Source organism: Nyctibius grandis, chromosome Z (genome assembly GCF_013368605.1).
Source record: "Nyctibius grandis isolate bNycGra1 chromosome Z, bNycGra1.pri, whole genome shotgun sequence".
NCBI classification, from domain to species: Eukaryota; Metazoa; Chordata; class Aves; order Nyctibiiformes; family Nyctibiidae; genus Nyctibius; species Nyctibius grandis.
The window spans coordinates 84,547,559-84,566,199 of NC_090695.1; the positions used below are offsets into that span (position 1 = coordinate 84,547,559).

The following is an 18,641-nucleotide window of genomic DNA, read 5'->3' on the forward strand; positions in this document are numbered from 1 at the left end:
TCAAGCAGTAGGAGGGGGTAGGAATTACCTCTTAACCTGTAGGCTCATGAAATACACCATTTCCAACAGCCTAGGATCTGTCAACTTCTCATCTCTACATGTGTGGAGAAGAACATGTGTTATTAGGAAATGCCAGTCCATTAGCACAGTTTTCCACTAACTACTAGCTTTAGCTTGGTTTAGCTTTTTATTGTATCACTTAGGGAAAAATAATTGTATGATAAATTACGTAAATGTAAGCATGCAAACACATTTTCATGTTAAAAAGTGTTGAGAAGAGCGATGCACTGAGCCGAAGTTTTCATGTGTGTTAGTACACAAGTAGTTCCAAACTTTAAGTTTAGCAGTCCTGCTTCAGATCCATTTTACTTTAAAAGGTTCTTTTTCTCTGAAATGTCTTTTCAAGTTTATAGTGGAGGAACACAAAAGAAGGCTCTATAATCACAACCCCCCCATTATAAAATATAAAATATTTTATTTGTTTTAAAAATAAATAAAAAAAGATGACTAAAACAAAATTACACTTGCTTAGTATTATTGTTACTGTGTAAACCACTAGTGCTAGTGCTTATGCAAGAAGAGTGTTTTGTACAGCTGAGGAATTAAGCTGGTAGTTCTGATTTAACTAGTAGCACAAGTATAAGAGTGGCTTTTAGTCCTGTCCTCTCCCCCCATTCTAGTGAAACACTGAAACATAATTATTTCCTCTACAGTGAAAAAGACATTTTAAATAAACCTTTGGAGTACAGAGACGAGGTGATAACTCTGAGTGCACCTCTTTGTGTGTGCACGTAATAAATTAAGCTGAAGGCACAGATTCTTCTTTCACCTGTGCTTTCCTTGCAGATTTAGCAGTGTTAGATCTCTTGAGTTTATTTAGCTTTGTTTGAGAGCTTAACCTTGATTTCTCTGAGACTCTTTTAAGGTAACTTAGTTAATGCTTTTATATCAGCTTTGCTGTGTGCAGATAGAGATCTCATCATACTGTTGAGTAACGTAACCAAACATTTTTTTTGTAAGCCATATAGTATCAGCCAGATGATACCCGTTTGCAGGCACAACTAACACTACTCAAATTGAACCTATGCTCTTGATGCTGTGCACAACAGACAAATCCCTTGAGCTCTCTGATTCTGTTTTTAAAATTATCTTTTCACTTTCTGTACAGGTATTTAGTGTCTTGTATAAAAATGGTGAAAAAAAGACTGAAGTATTGCTCTCTCAAGCTTTCTCAAATGTCTGTCTCAAAACTGGCTATCAGCCTTGACAAAATATGCAAATTTTTTTTTCTAGCCTCTTCTCCTCCTCCTTTTCTCAACCCACTGTCACAATTGTTCTGGTAATCCCCCAGTGCTAAGTGATTTTGCTTTTTAATTTTTTTTCCCCTTTTTTTCTTTTTCTCTTCTTTTTCTTTTTTAATTGGAACTTCTTTAACATTCTCTTGTGGTTCACAAGTGCTATAGGCAAAGATGCAGCCCTGCATATTTCTTTGTGAGAAGCCTTGTGGTGCGTTATGCCTTCTCTCCAAGCATTACTGACTGTTTCAGAAAACACCATCAATTCCTGACACACCAAGACCTTTGCTTTAATTTTTAATCGTGACCTGACAGGCGTTCAGATTCATTGCCTGTAACTGCACTAGAATCAACATATTATTGCATATGTTTGATGAACCATAGAATTGGTTCAAGTATTGTTTCCAGTTACTTGGTTTCTGAATGTACTCTTCTGGGACCTGAACAGTGTTGTCAATATTCTTTGTTCTAGTTGCTCAGCAGTTTGCAGCTTAATGTTGTCAAGGAGCTTTTGTATTGCAGCAGCTGCCAAAGTTAAACCCTTGTTATGGAATGGGAGAAATTTAGAAATGGGCCCCTTATCCAGTGTCAAACTGTGGAAAATGTTTTTCTTCTCATTTCTGTGTTAGGTACAGATTAAGTACAACTATATTCTCATAGCTGGTTTTCACCTGTAGACTCCTTGGTAGCTTTTTAATTAAACAGCAACCTCAAAATTAATCAAATCATCGTTGTATCGAGAAAGTTATATCTGCTGCTTAAAGTAGCTGACATTTTTTTTTCTGTATTTGAGTTCTTCCAGTGTGGTTTTTTTTCCTTTTATTTTTGAAGATATGCAATTAGCACATGCTGTGTCTCTACAGTACTTTTTCTTTTAGATGCAAAGTAAAAGAATTGTGTCGAGTACTTCAGATGTTGCATTACTTTTGTACTGAGTTCTGGAGCCAAGCTTTCATCTATTGTTTAGTATAAAACCCCCTTTTGCATATTAAGTGATACTGTATAGTGTTAAAACAGTGCTCCTAACATGAAATCTACTATGTAAGAATAATCCATTACTCTCCAGCAAAATCCGATTTCCTGTAGTATGGCAAAATTCTTGGAAATTTCAGGAGTATTAGGGAGTAAATAAGGACCTGAGTTGTCAGGATTTGGTTAATTTGCATGTCTTCTAATTTAATACCACTATAGTAGGGATTTGGAGAGGATTGGGAGGTTTCAGAAAAGACTGCAGTTTGGACTCCCAGAACAATCGATCGAGATGTAAGATAATCTTTTCCACAGGATGAATAACAGTATTGTATAGTCGTCATCTTCAAAAAAATCAGCATTGCTGCACCTGAACTTGAATTTTCAAGGTGATTATTGAAAAAGTAATTTTTGGAGGTAGTTCTAGAGAACTTTTTTTTAAAGATAGCACTGGTGTTTGGATTGCACTACAGTGAAACTGGAATTAGGTTTGCAAGATGTATACCTATGTATGTAAATATATCTGATGAATGCAGGCGTTGTAATCTGTCTCAAAATGGAGCTGATTTCAATATTTAATTGGTGAGATAAAGTCAAGCGTTTATCTTTCAGCAGTACTTGTGTTGAAAACAACTACGTGTTGCAGAGTTTCTATTGTATTACTGCTCCTAATGATCACTGAAGGAGGAGGCGTGTGTTTAAGCCTGCAACTGTGTGGTTGGTGTGAGCAGGAACTGCTTGAGTGTTGACGTGCTGGTATGTAAAACTGAAGACTGAAATATCACTAGTCTTGTTGAGAACTTGTAATGAGTATTAGATCAAAACCACTTCTAGATCAAGGGACCCGTAGCTTACGCATGTAGAAATATCTGATAAGCCTCCCATTCTACACGTCTATGCTCTGTGCCGTTGGGAAGCTGGGATTCCCCAAATCAAAGGGGAGATTTCCTGGAGATAGTTAGTATTTTAAGGTAATTAACATTTCAGTTTTCTGCATGCTCACCCGTCATTTCCTTTGTTTTTTTCCCCATCTAAGAGCAAGACTAAGCCTGTCAAACCCCCTGCAAATTCTGCTCTGCAGGAGCAAACACTGCAGGTCCTGACCTTTGTTTGTTGACTCCTGGGTTTGTCCTCCCCTAACCATGTATTTGAACTGAGCTCTTAGGTAAATTTTGCTTGTCTCTTTCTTTTCCCCCTACCAACCACTGGCCCTGGCTGTCTCCCAACATCCACTTCCTCCAGTCCTGCTCTCATGTAGCACAGCATCTCTAGCGGAAATCCTGTGACCAGCCCGACTTCCTTTCGCTGCAGATTTATCTCCTTTTTTTTTTTCCAGCTCTGCCATCTTTGTCACTGAACAGCTTTACACTCAGGCATAATCGGATCCCATACTTGCTATCTCAGTTGGCTCTTCTCTGCTTCTGGATCCCTGCTGAAGTCTTTGGCTTCGCATCGTTCTCCATGTGTGATCTCACTGACTTCTTAAAAATAATAAAATAATAGCAGAATGACGTATAGCGTGACCTTTCCCCTCCTTTGGTTTGCCTTTCCTTCTCCCCTTTCCTTGTTAAGTTTTATTCTGTCACAGATTCAAGAAGGGGTTTTAACTCTCCTTCTTCTTGTTCCAGTTTTTCAGTTCTCTTCTCTTGCATCCTTATCTCGCAAAGACCAATTTTGGACTTCCTCAGAAATAGTCATGCTTAGAGTTGCGTAGGAAGATTATGTTCTGTTTAGAGCAATGCAGTCCTCTCTATATTTGCCATAGCAAGAAAAAATTCTGGTCTTAACGTGACATTACAGAGGATGACTTGACATGCAGTGCTTGAACAAACGCTTTTCCCAGAACTTCATCTAAGCAGACTCTGTTCCACATCAGCTTCTGAGCTGCTGCTGCTCTGTCCCACAGTGACAAGCCTTATACAGACACTTCAACCTTCCCTGCTATCAGAGACAGTCTTTAACATACTGTGGAGAGGGACAGGACTTGGAAGACAGAGAGACTTAAGATACATGGTGTCCCAAAAACAGAGTAAATGATAGCAAAATGTTCCTCATTTTGCCATCTGCAGTGACTGGGCGAGGCACAATGGAAAAGTCCAAAAAAATGTTCCTTTTGTTCTCTTTCCTTCATACATACAAATTGGCAAAGTTTTTCTTTTTTTTAGAAAAAACATATCTGGTTTAATTTATTAAATGTAATTTTCCTCTCTTTCTACTCAAGCTGAAAAAAGATGGAATTACATTGGAGAAATTTGATACCAGCCTCAATTCGAGCATTTGTTATTAGAGGGACGATGACTTGCGCACACATGTGTGATGTTTTGTTATCTACCAACTACAGGGCTAGCAAGGTCAGATTTAGTTGCCAGAAAAGTTAAGCGACCCTTAAGGCTATTCTGTAGCTGTGTGTAGGCAAGAGTCTATTTTAGTTATTTGTTTTTCACATCTTGGCTATTCCCTGCCCTCAAAGTCTTTCCCTAAATATTAAAATATGTTAGAGGTAGGTTAGAGAGATGTATAAACAACTGAGAAAAACTGATTAAGAATGATGATTGTTTGAGTAGGGTCAGGCTGTAACAGCAAGACCAAAACTTTTGGACATAATTGTAGATAACAAAATAGGCCTTTATATTTGAACCAGAGGAGTACATACTGTTTTCCATTTATGCAGAAAAATATATATTTTCCAGATATACATAGCTCTCTTACTTGGAAATATTCAGGCCTTGTAAATTATAATGTCATAGATAGTAGATGGCGGGGAAAAAGAAAAAAGAAAAAGCCAGTAATCCTGAGAGGGAGATTTTTAGGGTTGAGTATTGCAGCTCCTTAGGCTGAAGAGTGAGTAAGGCCTTATGACCAAAGATGGTACATGGGAGATGGAAGCAACGCTCACCATACCAGTAAATTGGTTTAAAATAAATCAGAGGATTCAAAGACATACCTCATTATATTAATGTTTTTTGGAAAATGCTGAATTCCCAAATACCAAATCTTCAGAAGTAGAGGTGTGATCAGTAGAGTCTTTAATCATGCAAACAGTAGTTCTGAAAACGAGGTACTAATCAAGCAAAAGTATAAATTTTAGGGACAGAGTTAGACAGCTATGGAGAAAGATTTGAGAGAATGATACAAACCCAAGTGGAGAAGATTTCATGAGTATTGTCATACGTAACATAACGGGTTTGAACAATTTTAGCAGTTACTCAATGTGCTGTTTGTGTTAGGAACTTACTTACCAATTCACTGCTGTATGTTACGTGGTTCAAATATGGTAGCAAAATTGTTTTAGAACTTTATATTGATTTCTGTTTGTGATATAACCATTTTACTTTTCTGTTCTTAATAATGTTAAGTATTTTCGGACTTTCTCAGAGAAAGTATTATTAGCATAATTAACAATGCTGTTATAGAATACAAAGATTACTATTAAATGTATTAGGATTTTTTTCTGGAATTTATTGCATTTGAGTTCAGCTGTCTTCTTTCAGTTCATTCTTTGCAGCTGCAAGTGCCCTGATTATAAATCAGTTCAATGGGTCTTACTCTAGTGGAGCGAACTGTCTTTCTCCCTTTTCTCCTCGTTTCGAGTCTTTGCCTGCCACTTTTGTATGAATTCCATGCAGAGCAAGCGAGGTGATCCCTTATGTCCCAAGAACGCAAACAAACCCCCAGTCAACCTCTGTCATCTCTCTTGAAATGCGACTTCAGTGTGTCTGAAACTTCGCTGTGTCGTAGTAAGAAGAGGTGCCACAAAACCTTAGTGTTAGTTTGATTGGTCCTTATTTTCCAGCAAGGATATCAGGAGGAAGACTAATCCCTCTTACTTAGAAAGGAGAAGTTGGAAAAGAGTATTTTTTTTTAATTTAGAGTTGAAACTCCTCCTCAAACAAGTCCAAAGATGAAAGAAAAAAAAGAAAGAAAACCCTGAAGATGAAGAAGCAAGAGCTTGTGCATCTCTTCCCCCTCATCTGTAGGAGAAAAAGAGTTCTCAGAGCTGGATCTGGATAGATCTAAGGAAGAAATTCAGGAAGGATTATTCCCCTAGGGTGTACATGTTTGTTTTTTAAAACAATGATTGAGTTATTTTAATACCCTGGATATTCATCCTTATGTACAGCACAGGAAAAAAAAGAATAAACAAACGAGAAAATATTTTCCACTCAGCAGCATTAAAAAAAATCTTTTATCCGTCTCTATGCAGATTTGGAAGACCTTGTCTGAGTAGAATAGGAACACAGTAATAATAGAAAAATCCAAACTTTTATATCCTTAAACAAAAAAATTGTTTGAATGTAGCTTTAACCTCTTCAGTCAACCATGATACAACCTGGAAATAAATTCTCTCCCAGAGATTCAACTAGCAGATAGTTGTGCCTGAAAAAATATTACTATATCTAAGTGACAATTGTAATTTCACACTGAACAGAAGATCTCAAGCAAAGCAATTTCCCTTCTTCAGGAAAGGAGACTTGAACATGTGTTTTTATTTTATTCTCTCTTTTCTCATGACTCCCTGTGCACAGTTGCACTAGTCAGTCTGTTGCAGTCAGTTCTGTGTCCTGGAGGTCAAAGGGACCTTGGTATTTAGAAAATCATCCTGTTGTAAGTAGTGCCAAGTCTGATGTGTTGAGGCCAGCAAGATAATCACAAGCGGAACTGTTGTGTGCAGTTTCTAAATACTCAGTTGGAGAGCTATGAACTAAATATTAGATGCAAATTGAGCTTTTTATTCCCTATTTTCCTAAGCTGTGAAGGAGTGGCCAAATAACTTTTTTCTAAGGAACAAAGCAAAAAAACCACAATAGATCTTGTGCTTTCTGTTAAGCTCCAAAGGTGGGCACATTGATAACAAGTAGGATGCTTCTCTGGTCCCTTATGAACATCCAGCAATATGCACAGCTTAAGCCTTGCCATGTCTGAGAGCTAAGTAGTCAAGTGAAAGACAGTATCAGCAGCCTAATATAAAAAGTATGCTTCACTGAATAAAATAAATGATAGATCTTGGGTCATATCATATTATCAGTGTATTTCAGATGAGAGGTTCTCAGATTTTCCTACTTCTGTTGCCGTTTCTAGATGTGTCCTTCCTCTGCAAAGGCAAGACCTGCCTGAGTAGTTACAAAACTCTGAAGTTTTCTCTTGCTGCACTGGAGAGGGAAATAAACGTCTGTTTATTCCTCTAGTTATTGTTCTACAACAGAAAAAAGCAGCGATAAAGCAACGTTTCAGTTACATTGGTAGAACTGAATTATACTTCTCAGTCGTTAAATGAGGCAGTGGTTAACCTGATCATAGGGCACAGATTAAAATCTCTCTACACTGGTGTACGTGTATGTGTAAAAACTGATATTTATGAATGTTTTTAGAGCAAAGAGATGTGATATCAAGCAGATTAGCTTATATAAACATGCAGGTATAAATTAAATGCAGTGTATAGTTTAACAGTACCAGTTTTACAAGGGTGAAGTAGAACTGTCCTGCTTCAGAGAAGTCGTATTTTTATTTCTTTTACGATAGTTCATGGAGGGGTCCACCTGTGTTGAGTAACTGTTGTTTCACATTCCTTCTGGGATACCTGGATTATACAAAAATTTATGAAGTCCTCTGTGGAGGTATTCCTGGCATTGCCAGTGACACAATAGTTTCCAGTTTTCAAAATCAGTGTCTTCAGTGTGTGTGAGTGATTTCCTTTGTAATGCATGATCAGACTTTTAAGTATCAACATCACTGTATTTCATATGTTACGGAAAGTATGTTTGTCAGCATACAGAATAAAGAACAGGAAATATGATTGCATTTCTGACATTTGTTTAATCAAAGAATGCAGAAATAAATACAGACAGTAAAAAAAGGCAGTGAAAGTTGTCCCTGGTCATTCCAAGTAGTCTGGGTATAAGAGTTTCATTAAGTTCTTCGTATGGCAAAATTAAATGTTAAAAGCCATAAAGGAGGGTAGTCAGCTGTTGCTACCTATTGTTTTCAGTTGTCGTGTGTGTTAATGAACTTGTTTTCCATCAGTAAAGTGATGGTGAGAGACACTTCAATGGCTTGCATCAAGGTATCGTGCATGCTTGTCTTCTGCGTGATGATTATGTGTATTTTTTTAATGGTGTTTCATTTTTTTCTATCTAATCTCCGCAGCATATTAGAAAAAAAGTAGTAGAAGTACCACAAACCATTGTCGCTTGTTTAACAGACGATGTAAACATGCTTTACTTTCTACATACAGGCAATCCAGTTTGACTCCTTTTTTATGACAGGTTGTCATGGAGCATAAAACCACAGAAGACAGAGGTAGAGGGAGAACTCTTAATGATTTCCTTTTACTCCTTCCCTTCCAATCCAGAAAGAAAGGATAGTCTTGTAGTTAAATATATATATATCTCCACACAGATACAAAGCAGGGAGGACTGAGGAAAATGCCCAGCTTGGAGGCAGAATTCCTATATGAAGATGATTTTAGTTTCTCTGCCTCAGTTCCTCATCTGTAAGCTGGGTATAATTGTCCTTTTCTCAGGGCCTCTATTTAAACTGTAAATTATTTGTGGTAAGAATTTTTATTTATACTATGTATTCTCACTTGGCTGCAGCATTTTTATTAAAATGGAAACGATAAGTAATAATAGGCATGGGATCTCATTGCGAATTAAAAACGCCCTAAGGCAGGCTGACATGCATTAGCCCCTGGAGGCAAAGATTGCCAGCATATACAGGTTTTTGGCCATATTTTCAGATCTGCTGTGCATTTGTGTGTGGAAGTGAAAAGTGAAGTGTGGCAGTCAGTCATATAGCTCAAGCAATGCTTATTTTATTCAAATTTAACTTATTTTTTTATACAGGCATTGTTAGCTGCTGGATTTAAAGCCACCAGTTTTCAGATTTTCATCCCCAACTGAAAGAAACTAAATATGTTGTATAATCAGACATAAATCAAGGAAAGGATACTGATGTAACAACAGAGAGGGCTGAAGAGTCTCTGCAATCTTGTCTAAATCATTAAAATACAGGACTTCAGTTAGTCAGAATTGAAGTGGTTGACTAGCACAAAACTTTAGGTATGCTTTGTGGAACATTAAATAACTTCTTCAGAACAGTTAGTTGGAGAGCCAACATTATTCTCAATTAAATAGCGAACTGAAGTTAATTTGAGGTGGAATGGCTGAGCCACCAATTTAATAATAATTGCATTATAATTAAATTCAACCTTCTAGGGGGAGATATAGAACCAAAAGGCAACACAGAAGGAGACTAAACTTTAGAGGAAGTGATTTCAATAAAATGAGATAGATAGAGAGACCCTGCGGTTAAAAGTTAAAAAGAAAAAAAAAAAACAACCTAGACACATGCTCTGGATGTTGCTTAAGAGAACACCAGCAGTTTCTTAGAAGTCTGTGTGCCATTGAACAGAAAGGAAAGGTAAGATGGGTTGCTTAACCAGTAAATAGTAAAATGAAAATGCTCTTCAAACAAAAGCACATGGAAATTTGAAAAATTTTTGTGAGGTAAGTAGTAAGGAATGTAAATTTCAGCAGGCAGTGTTCAAGGGAAAATTAGAAGGGTGAGAATGGATTTTCAAGATTATGTGGGCAAAAGTAGAAAACTAAACCAATTCTTTTAAATTGTATTAAAAACAGCCTGTAAGAGAGTTAGGATGGTTAGGAAAGCTAAACCGAGAAATATTCCATTGTTTAAAAATTAGGACTAACCCATAAAGTACTTAACTGTCATAACAAACTATAACAATAGAGAAGAGGGTCTAGACCGTTGCAGGTAGTTCAGTGGGGACCTCTGAGTAGTGTGTTAATGTGTAATTGTGATCCGGAGCACTGATTAAGGTAAAATTAAAAGCAGAAGGGAAGATCAATGCGTCAGTCTGACTTCCTGGCTTTCTCAGACCATGAAGTGTCACCCAAGATCTCTCTGTCAAGTCAAAAGCTAGCTTCTGAAAAAGGGAGTCTGTGTTACTTCAGAGCAGTGGTCATCAGCACCTCTTCACACGCCAGCCTCTCCTGCTTCAGTGAAAAGGGAAGAACAAAAAGCATAAGCCAAACTTTTGTTCTGAATTGCTCCTGGACTCTGAAAAGCAACCAGCAGAAGACATTAAGGATGGTATTTTATTGTGACTGATGCCACCATGCAGGGTCACAAGTTGAGGGCAATGCAAGCAACCCAGTTCTCCCTAGGTAAATTTTTTCTCAAAGTGGGTAAGAGCATAACTTTAAAAAGACCCATGGTCTCACCCTAATGACTGCCAGCCAGCAGTAAGCCCATGACCCCCCTTGGTGAGTGAGATCAGAGTTTAATAATCCTGACTTCTAGAAAATAGCATTTAGTGTTGAATACTTTTCAAATTTAACAATATAACTTTAACCTCCAGTGACTGGATCTCGTTATGCTCCAGTAAGACTGGTAAGCCCTTTACAATCAAAGATTGTCGTGTATGTGAGTGCCTGTATCCACAGACTGAATGATTTTAAACATTTTCTAAGATGGATGTTTCGTATCATAAATATTCGGTTCATAACTTGTGTTGTTCAGCAGCTCAGTCACTTTTTATAATTGTCCTTGGGAAATCCCAGTATTTCCAGAGCTGAGTGTGGTATTCTAATTGTGGGCATACCACTGTTTGGTTTGCACATTTATCACTGAAATTTGTAATCCTTCTTAATATATAAACAAGTCTATATTGATATAATTACTGCATAAATTAATATATACACAAATTATTAAAAAAACCCTTTGTTTGACAAAACACACCGTCTGTGAAAAACACTACTTAATTATTCCCATGATGTATAAATCCAGAGCTGAAACCAACCAGCTTTTCTGAAACAAGCATTTTGTATTTACCCTTCTCATGTTTGCAGTGCTGCTGGTCTCACCTCATGGTATTTGTGAAACTGGGATTTAAGGAAGTTTACTCCTTAGCTATCCAAAAGATAGTCCTCAGTATGAAATTGTTTATTATAACACTAGTTTATTATAACGCAGGAAAATAAGCTTGTGTAAGACTTGCGTAATAAACAGGGTGGAAAACAGTACGGAAAACTTTATAACCTTATGAAAAATAAGTGTTGTGGCCTCATCTGGCTTCTGTGTGCAATAATGGTCACCTCGGCTGCAAAAAAAAAGGATACTTCTGCAGGAACAGCAAGAAAGATGACAAGAGTGGTGAAGGACGCAGAAATTAAATGTGACATTGAAGAAAGTAGAGCTAATTACACAAGTAGTTTTATTTCCCTTCTCAACTTATGCTTTCTCCAAAACTGTCCAATTTGTGTATTTTGGTTTAGAGAGCAAATAGAAAGACTACTTCCCTTGCAGAAGTAAAAACTATGTGAAAAACATTATTTGTGTCATAACTAGAATTAAACTTTTTAAAAAATTGAATGTAAGTGGTTAAAATGAGGATTTATTCTTGGTTACCAGAGTTTTTGCCTACTCAGCGGGTAATGATAGGAAAGATCAGTCTTTTGGGTTCAAAGGGTATAAATTTGTGGGCACAGAGGCAGGATGAGCATGAAGTTAGTTGGTCATCAGTTATAATGAGTAGATTTGGATGAGAGAGGCTGTTTCTTTATAGGAGTGGAGCAATGTAAAAATCAATGTTTATTGATTAGAACTGATGATGATTTTCACAGCTATTCACAACAGAAGAGGTACTGAATAAAATTTTAAAATGGTGAAGGCATAACTGATAAAAGGAAAAAATTTCTCACCATGTATGTTTAGGCTGTAGAGAGCTCTGCCATTTAAAGAGTGAAAGAGTGCAAGATGTTAGAAGGGGTTTGACATTTTGGAGGATAATAGCAACATCCAGAATGATTGGTATAAAAATATTAGAAAGTTATGTTTAAACCTGCTATTTCAGTGATGAGGCAAACATCTAACATTAGGAAACCAGAATGAAGTACAATGCCATGATCAACTTAACTTCACCTCTGCTTTCAGCTTACTTTCAAGTTTTTTGTCCCCTTTAGCAGTAGGGTACGGTTCTAGAAGGATCTCATGTCCATTCAATTTCCCCAGCAGTATTGGTAGGCAGCAAATGGCTAACATCGGGCTAAATACTGGTTTTTTTTACTATCACGGTGATGTAAGCTTTTGTCCTGTAGTCTGTGTGTTGAGGGATTCTCTGTGTCTTGGTCCAGGTCTTGAAATGGCACTGCTCAGTTATAGTTGATTAAAATGTTATTTTAACCAGATGGGTCTCCTCTCTCTTCTCCTTCTGAGAGACTTATTTCTCCTTTTCCTTATTCTCCCTACTTACTGCTTGACCCTCTGTTGTGGCTGCACTATTTGTCATTGCTTTATCTTCAGTCAGCTCCTCGGTCGTAGTCCCGTATCTTACCATATTTGTATTCCTCAGATGCATATCAGGCATCCGATACTCAACAGAATCTTTTTTTGGCTAAAGTCGTTCAACCACATGTCGAAGACAATGTCATAAGTACTTTGCTGCTAGATTAAATTTTAAGAACTACAGAGGGGTTTTTTGAAAGGTCTTGGAATATGGCACAAAAAAAAAATAACATGCACTGAAGGGCACATATCATTTGTACTTCCTGTACTGTCCATTATTAAACTTAAAATTTTCAAAAAAGCTGCATCTACTCCACAGGCATTCTGTTAATATTATTTAAAAGTGGTTGTACATTAGCTTTGTGTACTGTGGAAGCATAAACGACTTGTTTTAAGGTGTGGTATAACTCCACTTGTTTTATAACAGTTAAGTTTTTTTGGGTTATGAAGATTACAGTTTATTTGTGTGGAAAAGTACTGTTTTCAAACTCGTACTATTGTAGGTTTGAATTACGAGAGATTTTTTAGAGTACAGTGAGCTGTCACTCACAAAAACAATCTTCTATGTAATTTTAAAAAATGGTAGAAAATAATGTAATAACTTAAAGAAAATATTTATCATTGTATCAAATAATAAATACGGATTTCAAGATCAGTTTCAAAAAATATATTTGGTTTAAGAATATTTCTGTTATTCTGTTATTCATAAACATGTGAGGGCTTATTTGATAGTATAATACACTTTATAATAATTATCAGTGTAGTTTTATTGAAGGAAATTTTAAAGGAAAATGTTGTTTAATTACATGCTAGCATTTACCACCATTGCTGTCAATTTAGATTACTTTTACTATGTAAATAGTTTTTTAAAGTGAAGAAATATTTTATTCTGAAAGAACATGGTGATGGAAGAACATACCTTTTTTATTTCGTAATTTATTTTTTTTCTGTGCTATTAGATTTTATTTTATTAAAATATTTCATGGTCATGCCATATCAAATCCTGTTAAAATTACAAATCCTAAAAATTCAGGTTCGACCTTTTCTAATAAATAGTATCCAACCTACCTATGCTTTAATGATTTTATAACACGCACAAGTGACATCTGTCCATTATATTTCAACATGGTAAGTATGAATGCAAATGTTAGATTGATATCTAACAGACATATGGGAAGCACGTTTCCCTTCTTGGGAAAAACAAGATTTCTGGTCCGACTGTTGCAAGTTTTCTTCCTTCCAACCTTCTTGCACATAGCCTTGTTGATAACATCAAGTCCTTGTTGGAGCATTTGTATTTAATGCAGAACCAGCTTTGGCTTGGGATTATGTTTTCCAGAAAGGATGCTAAACAGTTACTCCAAATAGTACATTTGGTATGGGAAATAATTATACAGTAAGCTAGATTTCAAATATTAGATGTTACAGAGTTTTTTAAAAAATTAGAGTAATTTTGATGTTTATAGCCTGGGGGAGTAATTGATTGGATTTTGAATGGTGAAGGTGGAGGTTAACTTTCTAGAAACTCTGCAGTGCTTGATAGTGGTGGTGGCTTAGCCTATTAAATTATTGATAGAGGGCTGGAGTATGTTCAGAGTGCAAGTCTCCCTGTGTAGACACGATGGGATGTTCTTCTGTGAAGAGCCTAAACTAAGAGAAGGTGTGGAAAGGTTCTGATACCAAAGTAAGTCCATCTAATTTTAGCGTCAGATTCATTTTTGGTGCCTACTGTAGAAAAATAAATTTTCTATCTTTACTGTGATACAGTTTTTCATTTAAACCCTTCACTGATGAGTTGCTTGTGCCAACAGTTGATATCTCTTAAAACTTATCTTTTATAATAAAAGATAAAATATGATAATATTTTCTGATCAAAGTCATTCCTTGACATACTTATTCCTATGCAGCAGTGCACCAGATTTTTCTTCACTGTCCAAAGAAGTGTCTGATCTTTTTTTTTTATATGAAAATGTTAATATTTTAAGATATTTTGGCATTTTTAAATATTCTTTTATATTTAATACTTGCAGCTTGCTTTCAATGGAAAAGAAATAGTGAGATTTCTAGTCAGGGGAAGGACTTATTTTGGTTTTATTTAAGGCAGTATTCATGCACAGTCCCTTTGCATAGTGACAATAATATTTAAGGTAACTGCAGACAGTGTCTTCAAGAGTGTCTTCCAGAAGAGGGGTGAGGTGGTGCAGTGTTGAGTAAAGGAGAGAAAGAAAACATGCTTGATTATGGTTGTTTGGACCATTTATGGGAAATTTTATTTTAGTACAAGCTCAAGTACGTTAGTTCACCAGGATTTTATGTCAGGGATTTTTGCTATTGCTAGTTATTTACACATCATGCAGTAATTTTAGATATTTTTTTTTTTTTAATAAGAAGAAGAGTAGGCATAATATTGTGTTTTGTGTCTTATCTTTGTGAAAGAAGTAGTAATTTATTTAATTAGGGTTTATTTTCTGTTATTATGTAAAATACTCATATTTAATGTAGAATCAATTTGTTACTGGGATTTCCAGCATTTGCCATAATTATTTTTTTTTTTAGAAAGTAACATAATAGATTTATATTTAAATTCAAGGACATTCTCTGGATTTTGGTACCTCACTGTTCTTAGGTGACCCCCTTTCTCTGAAATTGAATTTTCCACTTCTCTATATACAGTTATTACATGCCTAGAAAACTTTGTGTTCTAAAATACCTTCCACTGACCCGCACTACAAGCGATCATCTTAAAATGACCAGATGCCATCTCTTGGCATCGTGGGTGAAATGTGACGTCAAGATAAATGCTTGTCTATTGTTGAACATGATTGCCTTTTCCTTCTTTTCCCCCACCCCCCCAGTTTTGTTCAAGTACAGTTTGTTCTCTTGGGTCCTTGCAACTGAGCAGAGGTTTTCTGGGACCAAAAATAATCAGCTCTCCTGCGTTACATCGGGTCATGACAGTAAGCAAGTGGTTTCGGTGTGGTTAAGTTTGTAGACCAAGTGTTTGGTCACTTGGTGCAGTTTATATTCCATTGCACACTACTCCAGGAGGTATGAGCCAGCTTTTGCACGTCTGTCTCTGGTGGGCTGCTCGCCAAGACGGTAGACAGATCGCGTGACCCACGCTGCTCTGCAGCGCCTTAATGCAATTAACACGTTGTGTGGCTTCATCAGTTGGATGTATGCGGATGTAGATTTGAAAAATACGTACGCGACCGTGCATGTTTATCAGATCACGAGTGTTCAGAATTAAGAGAAGGATTTATATGTGTTATGTAAATACAGAGCTGTAACAGCACTTGATTAAACAACAAAGCCAGGAGATTGGCATCTTCCTATTCTTAACCTAAAAATACTTGCATTGTGCACTCAACATATGGTTTCAGAAAGAGATAATGTGGTAAAGAGAGTTGGATGTGGGGCTGGGACTTCTGGGATTTGCTGTCTGCGCCTTGTGTTGCCGTTGTTCTGCCCTGTGAACTTTTTTCCCCAAAGCTGCTGTATCTTTTTTGTGCTCCTGTAAAATGAGGGAATTGAATATTACCACCTCTAAAGGCGCTTGGAATTTTTTACTGGTCTTAAATATTAAAGAACTTGTATTATTTACATTGTACGAGCATTGAGGGAAACAATCTAATTTGAGTACTAACTTGCAAGAGAAAGGGCTTAGGTTTATGTTTTCAAAAAAACACCTTACCTTAGTTGTTTCAGTCTTTTGTTTCTTTTTCCCTGTTCTGCGCTACTGGAAGCAAGATTTGACATTAATGTTTTGGGGCAGCTTTTCATCCAGGGTAACTCAGTGTAGCTTGATCAAAGTCAAAAGAAGCATAACAATATTTACAGTTCTGTTTGCTAGGAATTTATCTGGCGTTATTTTGATCATAACAGCCTATGACCATATTGCACAAGACTGTTACAAAATGGTGTACTATGTGAACACAGGCATGAGCACATTTAACATTTTTTTCCAGCATTTTAGGAAAGTAGCAGTTATGAAGGAGATAGAATTGCTCACTTTATGCTTTACTGCAAAAATATGGGAGCTGGAACAAACCTGTTAGTATAATTTTATTTCTTTTCATTTTAATTGCTGATTTTGTAATACGGTTTGGGTGAACCTATCGTCACACCCCTCCTCCCCAGCCAGAAAAGAGGCATCATGTTATTTTTTGTTTAATTTTGTACAGATGTTGTGCTTCAAAAGATGTCAAAATAAAAATAATATACTCTATCTGAAAATGCTTCGTCTTAAATTGCTTCCGCCAGTATTCGTGATGTAAATCATGAAAATAGTCATGATTAATAAATGGCCATAAAAGCCTGATTAGGCCTCCACCACCACTTAATGGTCAAACCTTTCCCCACTGTTGCAGTTGTTATACTAGTGTTCCTCTAATTTGTTCTAGCTCAAAATAATTTTATTTAAGACTGAATGGTCAGAGTTTTCACAGTGTCCCAGGTGGCATCTCACCAATCCTTTCTGGATTGACATCAGTGTTTTCCTACGCTTACCAAAATTACTTAAAATTTCAGATTTATGTTTGCTTTCATGATCCTCATAATCATTCTTTAATATTATATATTTATCTTGCTATAGATGAATAACTTTGATTGTTTAAAAAAATACATTCTGTTGATTTGTAGGTGTGCTATTCATCTTCTAGCTCACGCTTGTTAAATTTAATCCCTTTGAGGGTCATCCTGTCCATCTGTTTCCTCACCAGTGACACTCTGATCCTTCTCTTCACTACTGAAACCTTTCAACTTCATGAACTTGCCAAATTTTATGGGTGCACTCCTACTACAACATGATGTCCATAAATGCAGAGTTAGCCTGTGTGTTCACAGAGGGGAGCTTTAGACCGTGTTTATGCACACGTGCACCATAAACCAGAATGCAAAAGTTCTGCTGATTTCCATGTTCATATTTCTTCATATTCAGACAGTGCTTTTTGTGGTGGGAAATAATATGTCACTTCACACTTCTATGCTGCCTCTACTGACTTTTAATTTCCCTGTGTTTTCAAGTTTTCGATAAACGGTTTGCACAGGTCAACTCTAATTGAGCTAACAAGGGCTTGATCTCCTTAGTAAGTTCAGGCTTGGGTAGGAAGAGTTCTGACAATTATTTAACCTTTTTTTTTTTTTTTTTTTTCCTTCCAGTTATTTGCAAAATTACATTTTGAGTTATAACTTAAAATTTTGTTAGTAGAGAAAGTATTTAGTAGTTTCCCAAGCTGAAAGAAAGGTATCATGAATAAAAGAGAATATAATTCTGACATAGGTTCACTGAACAGCAGCAATTCCTCATGGTGACTTACTGCTACTCTTCTGCTTTGGGGAGGAGGGCATCACTGTCCTGTGTGACAAAAACAAAAATGCAATGAAAGGTGGCTGATGGCTGATGGCAGTGTAACTCCTGTTAGAATGTAAATTTTTCTTTCCCTAAAATTGCTCACATCCTCCTCCTTTAAAAGTCTTAGCCATAACACCCACCGGCTCCGTAGTATCTCAGTAAATTATATACTTCAAATCATGAGTTGTTTATTTTATTCATAAAATAATTAATTTTAGGTACTAGGGGAATCTGAATAGTATGGCATTAATAATTACGTATTTAGATCTCTTGCCAGAAAAAAAAGTTTGTTATTGTGAATTTTATTTTTAATTAATTTTTGCCTAGTATTTACATGTAAGATCAAAATAAAGGTGCCATATGTAATTCATTTATTTCTTAGTCTTACTAAAATGGTAACATTTGCAGGTTCTGACATCCACCCATCTGTCTATGTGTTTATATTGGACTTAACTCTAGTGTGTTTTATAATGTCCACCTACAAGGTTTTCACTCAAGGTAGATTTTTAGTGCACAATCAAGAGATGAAGTCTTGATCAGACACACATCAAAACTTCCACTTCTGCGAGGCCAGAATTTGCAAGGATTTTGTACTCAATTCTTACAGCCCTGTTCTTATGTAATAAAGTCCTTCAACAAATCTAGTAGGACAGGGTTTTGAAGCTCTTCCTTCATGATAAATTTTCATGTCAGAGCCATTTAATCAGTTCTTTTCGTTT

At 36.3% G+C, this 18,641-nt stretch overlaps 1 protein-coding gene across 2 annotated transcripts in view; it reads left to right on the top strand.

Moving 5' to 3' along the window:
* The window catches only part of SSBP2 (single stranded DNA binding protein 2), a 194,300-nt gene that overhangs the window by 70,102 nt on the left and 105,557 nt on the right, over positions 1–18,641 (top strand). The gene's annotated exons all lie outside the window — the stretch shown is intronic.